This window comes from Podarcis filfolensis, assembly GCF_964270895.1.
Source record: "Podarcis filfolensis genome assembly, chromosome: 5".
In the NCBI taxonomy this organism is placed as follows: Eukaryota; Metazoa; Chordata; class Lepidosauria; order Squamata; family Lacertidae; genus Podarcis; species Podarcis filfolensis.
In genome coordinates, this window is record NC_139608.1 from 54,925,610 (window position 1) to 54,945,855 (window position 20,246).

Genomic DNA, 20,246 nt, shown 5'->3' on the forward strand with positions numbered 1-20,246 from the left:
TAAGTGCAGTTATCTTGGACTAGACCTACACTTAGGCCACTTTTATGTTTGTTTAAAATAAATGGCCTTTAAATGTGTAGTCATGAGCTCTAGAACCAGATATTGAAAAAAAGATTTGCTTTTCCAGATTCTGAAAAAGACAGAGCACTAAACTGTGTATTGTATGAACAATACGGTACACCCAAAATTGGTACACCCAAGCATTGCCGACTTTCTAAACATGCCATGCTCATGGATTCCCAATTTCTGGCTTTGAACAGATTTCAGACTCTATGGCTACACCCTCTGTAATAATGGCTAATGATGTGCAAAGTCTCTGTGTCCTTCGAATATACACATCCCTATTTCCTTTGGTAGCACACACTGGATTTCAGTAAGACAAGGGTTTTACCTACATTCTGCTACCTTTAAATGCTTGAAGTAATACTGTACTGACTTGTTACTAATTCCACATATATTATGTGTTGTGGCTATATTTTTATTGCTCTTTCAAGATACAACAGGACAAGGGACCATAGCTTAATGGAGTCACATGTGCTTTGCATGCAGATCAATACTTGGCATTTCTGCTTAAAAGGATCAGAGAACTGCCAGTGTGATGCAGTGGTTAAGAGCAGTGGACTCATAATCTGCTGAACAGGGTTCGCGTCCCCGCTCCTCCACATGCAGCTGCTGGGTGACCTTGGGCCAGTCACACTCTCCGAAGTCTCTCAGCCTCACTCACCTCATAGAGTGTTTGTTGTGGAGGAGGAAGGGAAAGGAGACTGTTAGCCACTTTGAGACTCCTTAGGGTAGTGATATAGTGGGATATCAAATCCAAACTCTTCTTCAAATGATGGGAAATATCCCTGGCCAGAGACCCTGGAGAACTGCTGCTTGTCAAGGGGACAGCACTGAATCAGATGTACAAATAATCTGACCTGGTAGAAGGCAACTTCCTATATTCCTAATGTGTAAGAAATCTTGATTCAATTGCAAAGTGCATAATTCTACCACTCTAAATTGTGTAGATATTGTGAAATGATTCTACATCCTAACATATATGCAAATATCTTTTTTAAAGGTATAACTGTTCATTAACTAAAAATCATCTTGATAATTGCAACTGTGTAACAGAAGCACAACATTATTGTGGTACTTCCAGCTGATGCAGACAATGATGCGCTCTGTCTTTATCTTACATTTATCTCCCACCCCCACCCCTAATAACTTTAAAATAAAGGGGATCGAATTAAACGAGAAAAAACCTCCTCAGGGATGAGTATACAAATGAACACAAAATATTTTAGAACAGATTCTGGAATGCTTTTGCAATTTACAACCCAATGTTCCAGTGCTGGAGGATAAAAGCCTGAAAGACTAGGAAATTATTGTGCCCACTTAAAAGGCTACTATTAAGTAACTATTAAATCCTGGCAGAAGCTTTTTATACATTTCATTGTATAGTGCCAGAATGAGATATCTCCAAATTGTAGCTTGTGCCATCCAAAAATTATATATTATTTAGTGAGAACATTTTGATGTGCTAAAACTGTGTTGGATAATTGTTAGTGAGTGGCTGTGGAGGAGACATTCACGGAAAATGCTTCAATCATAAAATTACTTAAATTTGATTTAACAAAACTGAATTGCAGTGACATTCAGCTAAAAGCTACTCATAAAATATCAAGAAACCTAAAAGAACAGTTACAACACACTGCTCTTATGCTTTCACTACCTTGCTGATAAAGACAAGCACTTTACTCTTGCAGTGGCAGCCCATGAGGTAGGGCAGAAAATGGTAAACAGCCACAGCCTCTGAGTGGCTATAAGAGGGGGAAGGAGCCCTATGAATTTGCCAATAACCTTAGGGGAACCAAGGCTGGTGGCAATTTAGGCAGCACCCTATACACCAATGAAGAGGTTGTTGCTGGATTACAACTCTCATAGTCATGCGCCTTCGGCCATGCTGGCTGGCACTGATGGGAGTTGAAGTCCAACAACATTTGAACGGCCACAGGTCCCCAAGACCATTGGACCATACAATTTCAGGGTGCTGCTGGCTATTCACCAGCTGTGCTCTTGTGTCATCTTGCAAAAGACACTTCCTTCCTCCAACAGATGCTCATCAGAAAGGGTCCAAGCTCTCTTGCCGTTCAGTCTCTACCTGATATTGGTCACTGGTGTTTACTGCCCCCACCTTATCAGCTGCCACTGAATCCATGATGTTTCTGAGACACATAGTACATCTATAAATTCATCACACATTATCTGCACACAGACTTTAGGTCTCTGTAATCAAAAGCTGGCCATAGCACAGATGGAGAACTCCCCCCCCCCCCCCGCCAAGTAGGAATCCCACAATAGTTTGTACCCACATCCTACAGGTAAAGGTCCATTCGTGGCCGACTCTGGGGTTGCAGCGCTCATCTCGCTTTATTGGCCGAGGGAGCCAGCGTACAGCTTCCAGGTCATGTGGCCAGCATGACTAAGCCGCTTCTGGCGAACCAAGCAGTGCACGGAAACGCCATTTACCTTCCCGCAGCAGCAGTACCTATTTATCTACTTGCACTTTGACATGCTTTCAAACTGCTAGGTTGGCAGGAGCAGGGACCGAGCAACGGGAGCTCACCCCATCACGGGGATTCGAACAGCCGACCTTCTGATCAGCATGTCCTAGGCTCTGTGGTTTAACCCACAGCGCCACCTGCGTCCTACAACTACTTAACTAAATAGTACCTGGGAAACAACAGCAGCTGTAAATTCTGTTATGGAAAATGACCATCTCTGATGACTGGGGAAACAAAAGACATATGGACTGAGATGAAGCAGAAAAGTGGCATTTTAAGTGTTACTGCTAAGCTCTGTAGCGAAAAGTGAATTATGCCATCTATCAGACTACATTGAAAGCTAACACCGTATCTGGCTTCTGAAGTTAAACATTGTAACTGCACAATATGTATTTTAGTTACTGCGGTGGACTTCTTACTGGACTTACAGCTGCATACTCCTACGCATCAAAAAATAACTCTCCACTTTTTTTCTTTTTCACCCTCTGTTGTTTCTTTCACTCCGTTCGCTTTATCTTTTTATCCCACTTTGTTCTATAGCATGGGACTACAGACCTAAGCTACAAGTGATCCTGATTAGTATCTTCGTCTGTGTATAGGATACAGAAAGCTGTCTTCTGGATGCTTCCACATGGCAGTTTATTGTGGACTTGGTTTGGCTCGTGCTCAAACGTTTCTCACAGTAATGATATATCGCTATCATCAAAATGCCAGCCCATACTCCCTTGCACTCTCTGCATCAGATATAAAGGTTTCCTTGCTGGGTCTTAAAAGTCAGGTGAATCCGGGGGGTGGGGGGTGGGTTTGAATTAAAAAATCAATTGGAAGCCTCATCACTTCATCAACTCTGAACCAACCTCAGATAATTGCTGGAGATGTGGTACTGTGGGAGCAGGTCTGTACCCATAGGCAGACTGAGGGGAGCATGACCGATTTAGTCGTGCTGGGTCTAGAGCTTCAGGGGCATCACAGGGGCACCACAACTATTATATAGACTGGAAGGTGAGAGGCAGAATGAGAGGTGGGGGTGCTGGATTTTGGCATTGCACAGGGTGCTGCTGAAATTTGAGACCCCAAGGTCTGCCACTGCTGTACCATATGCTTTTGGGGTATGTGGTGATAGCACCATTGTGGAAGGAAACTTTGATTTATATATGCATGCCAAGATGCTTTACTTTGCACTAAAACAGCCATACCTTTCTTAGGCATATTTTCAGAATTCATTATCCAAAATGTTTGAAGACTTCCTTGCAGATTACTGTCAATATATGTATTTAAAATAGCCTTACAAAAGGCACTTTGGTTTGTATATTTTTATGCATCTCTGAGTCACCTGAAGCTCATGTTACTTGATTACACATCACACATCTAGCAATTCACTGAAACAGTTTAAAAGCCAATATAGTTTTGGAAAGGGGGGAGGGAAACACCTACAAGGGAAAACTGTCAAGTGTGACAGTGAATTCACTAATATGAACTCTTTACTGCTAGCCTGATTTATTCTGACTCATTTCTTCAACCTGAGATACTCTGTGTTTTGTGGTCTTCTAAATGTATGTGTGTGTGTATAATATCGAAACTATTTGAACAGATGGAGAATGTATTGCAAAAAGCCTTACAAGAGGTATTGTGGTGAATTATCCAGAACTATGTAAAATGGTTTCTGCCGTATGCATGTCTTGGATCCTTGAACCCTGTGAATCCTTGAATAACTGTGTAGTTATCTGAAATAACCTTGATATCAGCTGCTGAATCTATTTTAAAATTAATGGTTGAACCAGATTTGTTGGTTTTTTCTTGTTTGGTCAAAACACACATTCCCCACCGTAGGAAAAACAGAGGAAGGAGAAGTGGAATTGCACGATGTGTTCATATCATGAAACGCCAATGTCCAAAAAGCACACATTACAAGGTAGATAAAAGTCAGCAACTCAATGCAAAAACTATCATATTTTGAACCAACATAGTTTATTGTCAAAAACTGGCAAAAAGACATTGCAGATTCCACCTACTGTTGTTATCAAATCTAGAAGACTTAACAGAAACTGATGACATCTTTTTTCACAGCATAAAGGAAAGAACTGCCATGCATGCTTTGTAACTATACAAAGTTAGAAAGAGAAACAGTTCATGTTCACTGCAAATGTGATAGAAGATCATAATCTGGATAATCTCCTCAGTAGTGGAATGGCTGCCCCAATTTAACTGAACTATTCATTTTTCCTTGTACAGGAAATGGTTCTGTTTTCTTTGTCAAGTTAGGAATCTACAACTTTTAAAACTTAAATTCTGACAATATGTCAAGGAAGACTTCAAGGGCACACCAGCCAGTAAGCTAGTTGGGGAGGGGGGAATTCTATTTTAAGCAAGAAAAGAACAGACACTACTCAATACAATTCCACACAAATGCAGTGCTACAAAGTTCAGTGCAGCATAGGGATTAAACAATATAAGGATACTGAGGGAACTTCATTGTCTTACACTCCATTTCTGAGCATGAGTCGAAGTGGTGATGTTTATCTTTAACACCACATATGGCTTAGGACACAAGTACCTGTCGTGACATCTGCTCCCATTCAAAACTGTCCATGTATTGTAGCTCTGCTCAAGGTATCCTTGCCATTCAAGGCAAGGCTATTGGGTGACCACAGATTGAATCTACTCAATCTGAATACCCTCCCCAGGGAGACCTGACTGGCTGCAACATGCTTACCTCTCAGCACCAGGCAAAGTCACTTGTATTCCCCAAGGCTTTTAGCTGTATTTGTTTATTGTGTTGTTATTTATTTTATTGTAATTCAGTTTTGTATTTTATCACATTTTTTGTGAACCACACTAGAAACTTTGATGAATTATATAAGTATTTCGAAGAAAATAAGCAACTTATGTGATTATGATTTCTAGTGTGCAGATAGCAGGGATGGGGACAAGGCAGCACCTTTGTTAAATCAAATGCTTGCCTACTGCACTGGTGTGAGTGCTTCTCTACCCTTTGAAAGCAGAACACATATATAGCAAGTGAGATGTTAGCATTACAGGCACACACCATACGTTTACTTTTTAGCCATTTTCATCCATTCATTTTACCTTTCCTAGATCCCAAACAGTTAATTCTCTAAAACTATGGCCATTAGAATTGGTGTGTCTTCTCAAGAACTCATTCTTCTTAAAAGAGTCACAATTTTTCACAGCATTTCAGGAATGGAAGGGGATGGGAGATATCTGCCAATAATTTTCAGGATGTGTTTCTTAAGAGTAATCCCCGGAAAGTGCAGTATACATTTGGCTTTTCCTCTCAATGTCCATGATAATAGCATCATGGATCCCACCCTTAACCTCACAGGAAATAACATTTACCATCTGGCGCAAGTTTGCCTTCACATAATAGCTATGTGAATGGCAAAAAAAGGCACAAACCTAATCTGCTGGCACTAAACCAAAACATTGAGCAAGCCTGTGCAACTAATACAGCCTGTGCCCTGGTTATATTAAGTGTGTGTCTCACACACCATGATCAATAACATGTCAAAAACAGGAATGTAATTAATGAACTTCCATGTGTCTTCTGAATGCTAGAAGGCTGCTTTGTAAGCTCATATAATTAGTCAGTTAGTTAGAGCTTTCCCCATCACTCCCAGCAAAAATCGTTCCTTTTTGCCTATTTTTATGTGATTGCATATTATTCTTGAGAAAGTTCAACTACCAGATCCTTACATACACCAAAGGAAACAATGCAGGCAGTCATAAGATGACACAAGATGCCCTTCACAGACCATGACACAGTACAACTACAGAAACAACTCAATTAAACTTGGGGGAAGACATGAATAGCACTAAGAGCAATAACAGCTCTGGGAAATGACACCCAAAAAAAAAAAAAATCAAGAGAGGCCTTCTTGGTAATTTTTGTACTTACCAAGCAGAAAGTCAAAGTTAATAAACAATAGGACTGCTTATGAGCCTCACAATCTTTGTCAAATCATTCAACATTTTGAACACTAAACCCATCCTAATCTCAAGGTTGGAGCCCCATATTGGTCAAAAGATTCTCCATAGCAGGTGTTGGACAAATGACCCTTACAACCCATTTTCTAGGCCACTTATCTCAAGTAATGAAATAACATTACAGTAATATTAAGGTTAGGGACGCGGGTGGCACTATGGGTTAAACCACAGAGCCTAGGACTTGCCGATCAGAAGGTCGGCGGTTCAGATCCCCGTGACGGGGTGAGCTCCCGTTGCTTGGTCCCTGCTCCTGCCAACCTAGCAGTTCGAAAGCACGTCAAAGTGCAAGTAAATAAATAGGTACCGCTCTGGCGGGAAGCTAAATGGCATTTCTGTGCGCTGCTCTGCTTCGCCGGAAGCGGCTTAGTCATGCTGGCCACATGACCCGGAAGCTGTACGCCAGCTCCCTCAGCCAATAAAGCAAGATGAGCGCCACAACCCCAGAGTCAGCCACAACTGGACCTAATGGTCGGGGGTCCCTTTACCTTTACCTTTAATCTTGAGGCTATGTTTTATAGCACCTTAGAAGTTCACACCAAAACTAAGTAGCTGGTTATCTTCAGAGTATTCCTGTAGTACAAGGAAAGGCCTATTCAAGATAAAATATCCACTTAATTCAGTAAGATTTTCTTAATTTAAAACAGGGTTCATACAGAAAAGGACTATTCACCAATACTGCTGTATACGCCAATAATTTTTCAGGAGTCGAGGCTGATGAAAATAGTTATTACAGGGACAAATGTTTCTCTACATGCAATACAAAATGTTTATACACAAACCTACCATTTTAACTATTAATTAAAAATGTGTATTTTAACAGAACAGGTTGAACCAAGATCAAGGAGCAAGATGGGAAATACAAAATAATCTGCAGATTAGACTGATATCACTTGTTTTCAGAATGATTCGTCCCTAGGCAATGCCCCAGGGGTTTTGTTTGAAGCACCCCTCTCAACTTAAACATTTTGAAAAAATAAACTCTATGACTCTATGATTCTATGATATATGCTTACAAGCACCTAGGGGAAAAACCACACTGATTTTATAACAGTTCCAACGAACAGCCAAGCAACCTTGAGTTACCACCCAAGTATGGCATTAAAACTAACTTGACTAAGGAACATCAGAAGTAGACCCAATTGACTCTCATGACTGCTAGGAGAAGCGCACCTACTCCCTTTATCCAAAATTACGGGTAATTATGCCTTGAATACACAACAACAGAAAAGTTAGCACTAAGGAAGGTAAGAAGTGAGAAGTTTCAGTTAAGTTAGAAGTAAATGTAGAGTAGGAGTAGATGACTTGAATCAAGAAAAAGCTAAGACTGAAAACGCATTTCTAAAGTGCTTCCTTTTATCATGAGAGATAAATAAAATTAATTTTGAACACCATATCATGAATCATAGTTAGCAGGGCAAAGCAGCATTCCCTGTAGTGTTTGAATGAAATGTTGTACTATAATTTATTACAAGAGATACAAGGAAATCAAATGTGTTTGCTTTACTAAAGCCCAAGCAATTAAATGGATATTCTCCATGTTTCAGTAATGATGATATTCAAGGAATCTAAATAATTATGATTTCCATTGCATTATTATTTTAAAACTATTTTTTTCCAAGAAAGCATCCTTTAATAAATGCAATGTGGAAAAACTGTTTTTATGGGACTGCCAAGAAAAACAATTGTTTCATTAAGGTTAACAGATTTACTTTCTCAAGGATCACTTGCACTTGGAACAGAAAGGGCAGATTAGAATCATCAACCTTTCTATAAACACAACAATGCTACGAATTAGCTGACAGCCTGACAGCATGATCCTTCCCCTCCCTATTGCCATTCTGAAGCTGTGTGCTGCTTCACCAAGGGCAATGCAGCACACCCTGCCAGTGTACACGTGGTACTCCTATCCCACACATTCAGCAACCCAACAGCCAACATGTACTGGGAATTTGAAGAGAATTGAGCTGCTTGATGGTTGGATGTGAAGGCTACAAAGTTATCTGTGAAGCACTGAGCATAATCCACTGTGACCCCGCATAGCCAACCAAGCTCAGGGCAGGTAGGAAGGAGGGAGATTCACATCAGATACATGTACATATGAGTTGTGGCACACCCTCCCCACATCTTCATTATGCAGTTTCCGGTAAATACTTAAAATGCACCTCTTTACCCTGACACTTTAGGTCACATTATTTTTCAGATCGCAAGGTGTTTTAAAACTGTGTTTCAAGGTTGTGAGACTTCTGGGTTAGCACCATCGGCAAATGGCGGAGTTCCTCCGATTGGGGGAACGGGCTCCGTGGAAATTGGGTCTGTCCACCGCGGCGAAGGTGGGGACCCGCTAGAAATCCCAGGCGGAGGGAGCCTGGGAACGTGGGGTTCGGCAGAGCACCAGGAGCACCTCCCCTACTCGTGGGGAACCCCAATTTGGGGCTCCGGAGCGAAATGGGGTGAGCAGCGCGGTGCTGCGAACTGATTGCTATTTTCACGGAGGGAAGCCGCACAGCCATCGCCGGAGAGCGCTGACTTTTTCCTGTTGACAATTGGACTCTAAACAAGTACCCGTGAGTAAAAACGGAAAATTGGATCAAGAAATACTTGAATTAGGCCCCGAAGCGGGAAGGTTCAAAACAGGAAGTCCGCCTCCCGCTTTTTGTAAATAGACTGAAGCAAAAACCTTACAATCTAATAGCCTGGAAAGTTGTCTTAAAGGTTGGAATTTCCTGCATTTACAACTAATAAAACCCCCTTGGAAGCAGGTGAAAAGGGGGGGGGGGAATCTGACTGTTTAAGCCTGCAGGAGAGGGAGTAAAGGAAAATAAGTTTCCATCTTCTCAAACCTGGGAACAGGGTGTCAGGACAGAAATTGCCGGAGACGTCCATTGATTGTACGTGGAGCATTTTGACAGATAGTTAAAAAAGAGAACCAAACTGACTTCAATGCTGCCTTCTGCATTTTAAAGAAACAAAGTATTTGAAAATTGAAAATTGAAAGTAACTTTCTTTTGTTGGACATGTTTTAAAAAGATGGATACAAATAGAAATTGTGTCCCCTAGAGGGAGCTTGTCAATTTGTTGCTGCAGTTTACTTAGAGACCTCACAGCTGCGAGATTGGGATCGTGGGACCAGCCGTTTGACCTTGAATAGAAATGTGTGGGGAGGAAGTTTTGGTGTCTGCTTTTTGCAAGACAAATGCTTTGCTGGAGCAGTTGCATGAGAAGACGGGTTTGATGAAGGAGAAGTTGGACTTGATGACTGCTGTAGCCAGTGAATATGGATTAACAGGAAACATAGAAATTATGCAGTGACCAACTCAGGAAATTGGTTCGACTGGGCAAGTGCAAGGGCAGATGAAGATGGAGGAGGCTGCGATCGCACCCCAAGCAACACAAATGGAGAGATCCGAAGCCCTGCAGGAGCATAAGCCGCTGTTTTGGAAGACTGAATTTGGAGTGGGCCTGGGAGAGCCTGGAGTTAAGGAGGCTCTTAACTTTGGGGGGACTTGGAAATATGCTGACAACTATTTTTTGGATAGTTACTTTTTGGATTACAATGATGATGGCGGGGAGTGGGACTGTGGGGAATGGGCTAGTCTGATGAAGGAAGATGGATATAACTATCGGTTGGAATCCCCCAGAGACCTACTCCTCAAGGAGAAAGGGAAGAAATTAAGAAAGAAACCAACAAAAGATAAGGAAAAGTGTAAGCATAAACAAGAAGAAGAAAATCTGCAGAAGAGGCATAGAAGAGACTTAAGGGCCTCGGACATAAGATCACCAGGTTGATGGACTGGATGGAATGGACAGTAAGGACTGACATAACCCGAGACCAGGAAGAAGGGACGTTGGATAAAAATAAAAAATAAAAAAGCCTATAAAAGGAAAAAAAATTGTTTATTTTTGGAATTAGTGTAAAACTAATGAAATATTAGGGGAAATGTTGGAATGGAATTATCTGGCTTTAGTAGAAAGGATATAAGGAGTTATGTATAAATATGTTTTAAATTTTGAACATTAAGGCTTTCTTTTTATGGTAAGACAAGGTTAAATAAATCAAGGTAAATTGAATAACAGAATATGTCAAAAGATGGAAAGGATTTGCTGAGTTAACTAATAGGTTAGACTATCTAAATAAGAATTGAGAAAGACGGAAAGAATTTGCTGAAACAACGAATTAAATTAGAATACAAAAAGGGAGGTGTGAGGAGGTCAAAGAATTAAGCAAATGAAAAGATGTAATAAGGGATTTGTCTTTTTTTGTTGTTGTTGTGATGTATTTGTTTCTTTTTTTCTTCTTTTTTTGTCCTTTTTCTTGTACTTTTGAAACTCTGAATAAATATCATTTAAAAAACAACAACTGTGTTTCAAGGTTGTAATCAGCCCTGGGACCTTAGGGTGAAGGGAGGGTAATTGTAAGAGCTAAACATGCACAGGTTCTGCACAGATGCAAGAGAGATTATGTCATTAGTCTGAATATATAAGTAGGTTTTCACTGGATGGATTCTAATTATACTTAGACATATGCAGCTAAACATATATAAAAATAGCAAACTAATTGTCTGTATGCCAATCTAACGTTATTTTCTTGCCCATAAATCAATGGGAGTCACTCTTTTCAGATAAAGCACAAAGAGATGCAACTGAGGGCACTTACAAGTAGGAAGGGAGTGTTTCTGACACTTCCCAAGGTCACAGACCTGAGGTACAAATTCAGTCTTCCTCAAAATGATGTCTTCAGTACATTTTCTCCTAAAACTAAAGTCAATGGTTCCTATTGACTTCTTTGGGAGCCAGTAAAGGGTTGTCCACTGGAGTAATCTGTCCCCCCAGCAACAGAAATGGAGGGAAAGATTTATGGAGACAGGGGAAGATATTAAGAGAGAGAGATAAGTGGGGATCTACTTGTGAGTGCTGAACCAATCTGTCGCCCTGGTAATGAACACAATGAGAGCCAATAAACTGAAGCACAATCTAGACTGAAGCAATGTTAGTGAGTGGTTCCCTAGAATGAATGGCTAGGAGGTGGCCTGCTCCCGATGGGGTTACACTCCCTCTGAAGGAGTAGGTACATAGCTTGGTGTTTCTTCTGGAACCATCACTGTCTCATGAGGCTCAGATCACCTCAATAGTGTAGAGTGCCTTCCACTGACCTTGGCTGGTGGCTCAGCTGCACTTCTATCTGAACAGGGATAGCCTAATGTCTGTTGCCTATGCTCTGGCAACCTCTAGGTTTTAATACTGCATTTTAAAATAGTTCTAACCTGAGCTCAGGGACGCGGGTGGCGCTGTGGGTAAAACCTCAGCGCCTAGGGCTTGCCAATCGCATGGTCGGCGTTTCGAATCCTCGCGGCAGGGTGAGCTCCCGTCGTTTGGTCCCAGCTCCTGCCCACCTAGCAGTTCGAAAGCACCCTTAAGTGCAAGTAGATAAATAGGTACCGCTTTATAGCGGGAAGGTAAACGGCATTTCCGTGTGCTGCGCTGGTGCTGGCTCACCAGAGCAGCTTCGTCATGCTGGCCACGTGACCCGGAAGTGTCTCCGGACAGCACTGGCCCCCGGCCTCTTAAGTGAGATGGGCGCACAACCCTAGAGTCGGACACGACTGGCCCGTACGGGCAGGGGTACCTCTACCTTTACCTAACCTGAGCTCATGTTTGAGGATGGGTAAGAAAATAATTAATTAAATATAGTAGTAGTAAGTAGTAGTAGTAGTAGTAGTAGTAGTAGTACAGTGGTACCTCAGGCTAAGAACTTAATTCGTTCCGGAGGTCCGCTCTTAACCTGAAACTGTTCTTAACCTGAGACACCACTTTAGCTAATGGGGCCTCCCACTGCCACGAGTCTGTAACCTGAAGTGTCTGTAAACCGAGGTACCACTGTAATATATTTTCCTTCAAGCTCTTATTTTTCATGTCAATGCCTGCTGAACTTCTATCCTCCAGCCACCACTCCCTTTTTCTCCCAGCCACTACCTTCCCTTTCTTCCAAAACCTCTTCTTTTTGAGCTTCCTAGTACTCAGTCTACCTGCCTTGTCCAAACAGATCAACCTGTCCTTTGAAATGAGGTTTCCTCAGCCAAACCTGAAGTCACAGACAACTTCCCTCAGCAGACAGAATGTATATGAACATTCTGTGGCATAGCATCTGCTCAGCCAAAAGGTACTAGGGGCATCATTATCACCTCAATAAAGCACACTGCAATCATGTTGGATGAAGCTAGTAAATTATTATTCCAAATAATTCTCTCCCCCCCCCCAAAATAATAATAATCAATCCCTGGTGTTTTGTCACAACTGCTGCTTTGGAATTTGATGATGATGCCTTTGGCTGCCAACTGAGAACTACTATCCTCAAAACAAGCAGTTTTTTTCGTCAGCTGGAACTACTGGGCATTCTATAATTATAACACCACTTAGCAATTATATAGTATTTTCTGAGTGTTGAAAGTAGAGGTGGATGGATCAAGCTATTTCCAGTTCATGTCACTTTTGTATGTGTTCATCCACAAATCCTCTCTGTCCCATTTTCACATTAATCTGAGAGCTTTCCTTTGGCCAGCATGAAAAATTACATTTAAATGTGTATTTTGAGCATATTCTCTCACAAAATACACATTTCAAGTGGAACACGGGCAAGACTGAATAGGTCACTGTTCCCCACCAACTTGATAAGCAGTTTTCATCAGAATCTCCTGTCCTCAGTTCAATTACTTATATTTTAATCTGTTTTATGTCATCAACATATTAGTAGACATGGAAAATGCTCTCTGAAATGCAGAAACTACAACCAATATTTTGTTTCTCAAAACTACTATTACCGTATTTTTCACCCTATAGGACGCACTTTTTCCCCTTCTCCCCGCTGCCTGCCCCGCAAGCTCCGGGGACAGCCGGCCCCACAAGCACCTGGGGGGGAAATAAATTTTTTTTCTTTATTTCCCCCCCAAAAAACTTGGTGCGTCCTATGGGCCGGTGCGTCCTATGGGGCGAAAAATACGGTACCCTAATGTTGAATATTATTTTCACAGTGTTTCCACATTTTCTGTTACTTTCTTGTCTTCCCCAACAAAGAACTAAATGCAAAGTTATCAATATATCAATTATATCAAAAGCCAATGTCAACAAAAGCAGTACATGCAGAAGAGAATTAGTCAAGTTAACTAAAACTATTTGTAAATGCATATTTCTATCAAGTAAGAGGTATATTTAAAATGTAGGTTTTATTTATAATGCTTTTGAGTTATACAGTTTCATATTTTTCTTTGACTGCTTGAAATATCATAGTTGAAATTTCTTAATTTGCTCACTTGCTAGCCTTAAGTCACTTCTTGTTGGGCAAAGATAACAAAATCTGTTACAGGATTTTATATTGCAATTGGAAGCATTTTATAAAGCAAATTCAAAGTTTTAACCATATTCTTATTTCAGTTAAGGTATAAAAAAGTTGGTTTTGATGTTAAATTTTGTATCAGTTTCTAAACAAGGGCTGGAGAACCTTTATCAGCCTTGGGGCCACATTTTCTCATGGATAACCTTTCGGGAGCCATATGTCATTGGTGGCTAGGTCCAAAGACAAAAGTGAAGGAGGCCAGAACCAAAAGTGGTGAGAGCAACAAATGGTGATTCTCATCTTTGAACATGACTACATTCCAGTCATGCAAAAGTCAGCGGTTCCTACACCCACAGACCTCCAGCTTCCATCCAGACAAGAAAGAGACATCACCATTTCAAGGATGCTTGACAGTCAGGCAAAAATACTCAAGGAGAATGAAGAGCAGGGCCAGTGAGTACCATGGGCTGGAGAGAGGGGCATGGCCTAGGAGTCCCAAAGGCTGGACAGAAAGGATTGTGGGAGGCACATTTATCCACACATCCAGCCTGAAATTCCTTACCCCTGTTCCAAACTGTACAATTACTGACTTCAGACATTAGACTTTGGCTCCATGTTGAGTATATTTATAAACACTGGAATGGTTTTCAGGATACCCTCAGGGTCCAAGCACAATAAATACTGTTGTGTTCAGTGACCTTTATATAAGCAAAGCATTCTTTTCAGCATGTAAATTAATTTTCTTCTCTTGGCTTGTAACAAGCCAAATGACTATTTTGACTCAGTGCCCAACTGTAGGAGAAAGTAAGATAGTGGCAGAGAGTAGAACTGAAACTTTTAAGATATCATAAGACAGCCAGTTTTGAGCAATTATATTCAGCACATTTAATGAAAACTGGTAATTATAGTGACTGGTGATTTCAGGAATTCCCCTCCGTAATTACGGTAAGCAGAAGACTAATGTTGTTGAATGAAATGTTTGTCTACAGAAATGAATAAACAAGCACATCTCATTCTGTCATCTCTCCAAAATATTTACTCTTCATGAAAAATCATTGCTAACCAGTAATGTGCAAAATTGAGTCATTCTTTGATTATCCCAGATTTACAAGTTGCCAATGGCTTTATATGTCAGAAACAAGAGATATATACCGTATTTTTCGTCCCATAGGACGCTCCGTCCCATAGGACGCACCTAGTTTTTTGGGTCGGAAATAAAGGAAAAAAATTTTTCCTTTATTTCCCCCCAAAAAAGCAGGTCGGAGAAACCGAACCAGGTCGAGGAACAGCGGGATGGCGGCGCTGCGCCTCCCCGCTGTCCCCCGAGCTTGTGGGGCTGGCCGATGTCTGCCCAGCGCGAGGGGCGCTCTGATTCAGGGCGCCATACCCGCCGGGCGGCAGGCTGCTATCCGCAGCATGGGGAGCCCTGCGGGGAACTCCTGCAGGGCTCCCCATGCTGCGGATGTGTTCCCGAAGCGCCGGGCGCCCTGAAAGCAGAGCGCCCGACGCTCCAGGAAGCAGGCTGCTATCCGCAGCCTAGACATCCCTGCGGGACCTCCCACAGGGCTGCCTAGGCTGCGGATGTATTCCCGAAGCGCCGGGCGCTCTGCTTTCAGGGCGCCCGACGCTCCGGGAAGCAGGCTGCTATCCGCAGCCTAGACATCCCTGCGGGACCTCCCGCAGGGCTGCCTAGGCTGCGGATGTGTTCCTGAAGCACCGGGCGCTCTGCTTTCAGCGCGCCCGGCGCTCTGGGAAGCAGGCTACTATCCGCAGCCTAGACAGCCCTGTGGGAACTCCCGCAGGGCTGCCTAGGCTGCGGGTGTCTTCCTGAAGCCTGGAGAGTGAGAGGGGTCGGTGCGCACCGACCCCTCTCGCTCTCCAAGCTTCAGCGAAAGCCTGCATTCGCCCCATAGGACGCACCCAGATTTCCCCTTCATTTTTGGAGGGGGAAAAGTGCGTCCTATAGAGCGAAAAATACAGTATCTTAGATATGCTTCACATAATGAAGATAACTCACTGCTATATAAATTCAGAATGGATATTCACTGACATTAGATCTGAAATTGTTGGAAGAAGTATTGAAGCCATGGTTTATGAAATGAAATAAGTGACAGTATTCTTTATGTGAAGACTTCAAGAATGACTTTGCTAAAGATAACAGTATTTGTCTTTCAAGCCTACCAATAATTATGATGTAAAAGGTCAGATGTCTACAGAACAAAGTATCATAATAGTAAAATGAAAACATTTTTCACCAATATAGCAATGCTGAAATTTAATGGTGATTAGATGCTTAAAGTTTTTGTGTTGCAGTGGTACCTCGAGTTACAAATGCCTCAGGTTACAAATGCTTCAGGTTACAAACTCCGCTAACCTGGAAGAGTTACCTCAAGTTGAGAACTTTGCCCCAGGATGAGAACAGAAATTGTGTGCCGGTGGCGCAGCGGCAGCAAGAGGCCCCATTAGCGAAAGCACGCCTCTAGTTAAGAACAGTTTCAGGTTAAGAACGGACCTCCGGAATGAATTAAGTTCGTAAGTAGAGGTACCACTGTACATAAGAACTTGTTAATGAACTCTGAAGCCAGTTTCAGCAGCAACAGACAACTATTAAGTTCATCAGTTTGATGTGAATATTTCATTGTTATCAGAATATATTTACTAGTTTTATCCCCATAAACACTTTTCCTGGAAGACATATCTATCTTGATTTGGGTTAAATGAGGGTGGCAGCAGGAAGAACAGCCAAGCCACACTTGAGATACAAGCTATTTCACAATTCTTTCCTGACAAATCACCATAAAAATGCTGGAATTAGCCAATCAGCAATTCGCAGTTTTATAGTGCTGAGCCCAACAGGCAACCCAGCGAGGTGGCAACAAAATTGCATTATCTTAGTTATTATGCAACTCTTCTAAGGCCTTGCTTTCTGACACACAACATTTTGAAAGTGCAATTGTTTTCTTTAAAAAAGAAAAATCAAGTACCCCTTTCATTTCACAGAGTGTAAATGCTGAGTAGCACAGCCTGTCTACTGAATTAATGGATGTGTGTATTAAGAAACAGACACAATGCACTGCACGCCTCACTGTTATTATCAATAACTTAAGAAGCAGTGAGAAGGGCAATTTTAAAACTCTACTTAAATTTTAAAGGTTCACATGCCAAATGCAAAACATTGTGCCTGCTTTTCTGACTTTTCAATGCTTTTTTCCCCAGGAAATTGCTATCATGTGTTGCTTTACAGGAGAAGACGGAAATGAGGGGAAAGTTAAAAGCATTTCAAGTTCATCACCAAGTTGTCGCTGAACACTGACTACCACTAGCAGAAAGCACGAACCAATGACTGACCAGTGTCTCTGTGTCAGATGAATCCACAAATCATCTTCTCTATAGATGCTGTGGCCGATATTGTCATGGCAGAAAGCTTTTTGGCAAGCAGTCTAATCAAGCAACCGAATGATACTATGTGAAGAAACACAGCTCTCCACAAACTGTGCTAATGTATAAAGGCCACTTATAGACACATTCACCAACTCAAACACACATGCATTCATATATAAATGGGTCCATACAGATATTTCCATATCCTTATAATAGAACCACTTGTCAGATCAAACGATATGTTAGAATGATTATTATTTCAGATAGGCTTATAAAAGCTGGCATTCATTCAAAAGCCAGAATGATTTAGCAAAACTTCATCCAAAAACGTGTGTATCTCTATACACCCTCAAGGCAATAAAAAGAAGTAAATGCTTCCAGTATGTTTCGTGCTTGTTCTAATATATAGCAGTAAAATATAGTCATATAGGTTTATGAAGCAACGAGGGCTTATATGATCCTGTTTAAATATATGCTACTGCATTGACAGAATGCCTAATCTACATGCTTCCCAAGGATTTTACACAAATACTATCGACCACACCACACTCCTGTACAAAGAACTCCTACAAGCAGCCAAGCCTGCAGCACGCCAACTCAGCATTTGTGAGTGTCAGGACAAATATCCCAATCACGACTGTGCTTCTGGTAACTTGCCATGTGCATGCATTATTCCTTTGCTCCCGTCCCTTCTTATCATACTGGTCTAATATACCTTGGAAGTCCAAAGAGAGGGCAGCACTTATCAGAGCCCTATAGCCTGCCTTGGATATGGCTGGTGCTAAATAGATGTCAGGAGTACAACTATCAATGGCACTAAGCGGGCAGGAGAAGAAAGGCAGAAAGAGCCAGTGCATTATGACAGAGTTCTGCCCAAATAACTCATCCATGTTCCTTACAGCACCCCAATAACCCTGTTTGGATGAGTGCACGGTTATTCTAACGTCTTTTAATTTCTGAGGATTTCATCTACTGCATCTCCTTAGCCTGTTGACTGTCAGCGTGGTATAGTGGTTAGAGGGCACCCTGGTTAAAATTCCTGCGCTTCCTGGGTAGCTTTGGGCAAGCCAGTCTCTCAAAAAACCAGCCTATGGGAAAAGGCTCTGGAGGAAGGGAAATAGGGGCTAAGATCCTACAAAGTGCCTTCAGCTCCTGGGAAGGAGGGCAGAGTACAACCAAAGAAGCAGGGGCCAAGTTTCCTTTTGTTGCTACACCTGTGCCAGCCTGCGCCTCCTGCCAGGAGGGTGCAGAGACGACTCCCAAGGCGCCCCGGGCGTCTTCAGCGCCTCTTCCCCACGCCCAGCCGCCCGTGGCTGGCTCCGCTTCCCTCCGTGCCCCTCGGGCTCTCCAGAGGGGCACCGCGCGCTGCCACCTTCCCGGGCAGGTCTGGCGCTCCTACGCCTGCGCACTGAGGCCGAGCCCCCCCCCCCTCCTGCGCACCCCACCCCCTCCTCGACTTGCTCCACACAACTTCTTCCCACAAAGTGGAGACGAGAGCCGGGGTGGAGCCCCTGTTCGCGCGGACGCCGGAGCTCTCGCCTGCTGCCCCCGCTCTGCCGCCGCTGACCTTGGGGCGCTTCCCCGGCGGCGCCGCGCGCTCACCAATGCGGGTCCCAAACAAGACCCGGCGGCGGGGGGGCGGCACGTGCCGCGGCCTCCTTCCCCTCAACTTCTTTCCCCTCAGCGTCGCCTCGTCGAGCCTCCACGGCCAGCATCTCTCGCCGCCCGCGCCCCGCCTCGCCTCGCCTCCACTTACCTCGCTCTTGTTCGCCCCTTTCTTCTCCTCCTCGCACTTTCCTGACGAGGGGACGGCGGGATGGGGAGGAGGAGGAGGAGGAGGAGGGTCGAGGAGTTCGCTCCGCTTCGCAAGCAGCGCAGCCTAAGCCTCCCGGCTCCGGCTGGCGGCGGTGCTGTCGCGCCTCCAGCCGCTTGTTCGTTCGCGAAGCCGCGCTCTGCACCACACGCCGGGCAGCAGCTGAGGGGAAGGAGGGGCGGGGCGTGAGCCGGAGCCCGAGGGAGGGAGGGAGGGAGGGAGACGTGGTGCCTCGGACCTGCCGCCTTCCCTCAGCGAACGGGCGCGAAGCTAATTGCCTGCTGTTACAGGGAAAGCGGCGGCGGCTGGGGCTGCTTCTCTCGCGCTCGTTCCGGGTTGAAAGAATGAAGGCGTTTCAGGCGGTTACCGGCGGCGGCGGCGAGTGCCACGAGCCGAGCGCCAAGAGAGCCCAGCCCAAAGCTGCGGGCTGATACTTTCCGAGCCCGCGGCCGCCGCTCACGAGTCCCCAGAGGACGGGGAGCGAGTGAGTCTCCGCGAGGCTAAAAATAAAGAAGTTTGATTAAAGTTCCTTGGCGCTCTTCGGGGCAGCAGTAGCAGCAGCCGCAGCTGCCCAACCCAGGGGTGGCACCCTCGCCACAGCGCCGCCGCGAAGGGAAGGAGAGGAGAGGCTAGCTTGGACCCTTACTCGAGGCGCCGAAGACCAGGCTCTGAGGAAGAAAAGCAAAGGCACGTTTCTCCCTACGGAGATGAGATGCTGGGAGCCTGGGCCAATCCAGAGTTCCCAGCGCCATATACCTCTTCCCAGCGCGTGTGCGAGGAGATATACACGCCGCGTAACCTAAGCTGCTGCTGCTGCTGCCGCCGCCGCCTCCCTTCTTCTTTTCAAGTACTTCCACTCACCGATTGCAATGTCAAAATCCTGAAAGAGGTTTCGTTATCTTTGCCTGAGGAGAGCAGATCTGAAGGCTGCTTCACCTGTCACAAGATCCTTACTGAAAAGTCGGAATTGGCATGCAACCCATGCCTGCACTATCACATGTGTATAAGATGTTGCTGAACGGCCAGGCAACAACAAAAATCACCTAAGTGTGCTGCTGTCATATGCAATGATCTAAATGCAGCGTGCAGGCGAATTATTTGTGTAGAAATGCTTGTTCGGTGCATTTGGCAGTTGTGCAGGAAATGCAATGGGGTACAAGGTATCTTAGGT

At 43.8% G+C, this 20,246-nt stretch overlaps 1 protein-coding gene across 4 annotated transcripts in view; it reads right to left on the reverse strand.

Moving 5' to 3' along the window:
• The window catches only part of CHST15 (carbohydrate sulfotransferase 15), a 78,218-nt gene extending 58,219 nt beyond the window's left edge, over positions 1-19,999 (reverse strand). For 2 of the 4 annotated variants that reach the window (XR_014548920.1, XM_083616978.1), the window contains exon 1: positions 19,019-19,999. The gene's annotated coding sequence lies outside the window, so the exon portion shown is untranslated. Of the gene's footprint in view, positions 1-18,476; positions 18,660-18,829 lie in introns of those variants that run through there. The other 2 variants (XM_083616980.1, XM_083616979.1) reach the window with 2 other exon arrangements.
• Positions 20,000-20,246: the final 247 nt, after the last annotated feature.